The sequence below is a fragment of the Triticum dicoccoides genome, chromosome 2B, assembly GCF_002162155.2.
Source record: "Triticum dicoccoides isolate Atlit2015 ecotype Zavitan chromosome 2B, WEW_v2.0, whole genome shotgun sequence".
Taxonomy (NCBI): domain Eukaryota; kingdom Viridiplantae; phylum Streptophyta; class Magnoliopsida; order Poales; family Poaceae; genus Triticum; species Triticum dicoccoides.
Genome location: NC_041383.1, coordinates 804,742,906 through 804,743,500, shown reverse-complemented (window position 1 = coordinate 804,743,500; position 595 = coordinate 804,742,906).

The window sequence follows — 595 nt, the reverse complement described above, 5'->3', positions numbered from 1 at the left end:
TTGTCGTGGTTAAAGTGTCGTGTGAGATTTGTAATTTATTCACAAGAGTTGTTTTTGTATGCAGCTTGTAATTTATTCAAGTGTCGTGGTTAAAGTAGTGTGCATGGCTTATGCATCTTGTACTCCCTCCGTTCCTAAATATTTGTCTTTTTAGAGTTTCAAATGGACTACCACATACGGATGTATATAGACATATTTTAGTATAGATTCACTCATTTTGCTCCGTATGTAGTCACTAGTTGAAATCTCTAGAAAGACAAATATTTAGGAACGGAGGGAGTAGTTTTTGTGTAATTTTGCAGGAGACACATATCTGATTCGGAGAGCAAGTCTACTTCTGAACCGTTTTTCATAAAATAAGTGTCATTTTTTTTTCAACTGAACAAGTGGAGTAACACTGAAAAGATACATACAGTCAACTGACGGGCGTGATTGACATGGAGGAGAATTGTCAGGCACTTGCTCTGGCTTGCAGATTGTCCGTGCCTGGATCGGAGCTGAAGGTATAAATTTGAATTTGTTCTAGTGATCAGGTTGATCTGTTCAAGTAGTATTATGCCTTTGTAAATTCCGTCACCATGTTGATTCCAACTTT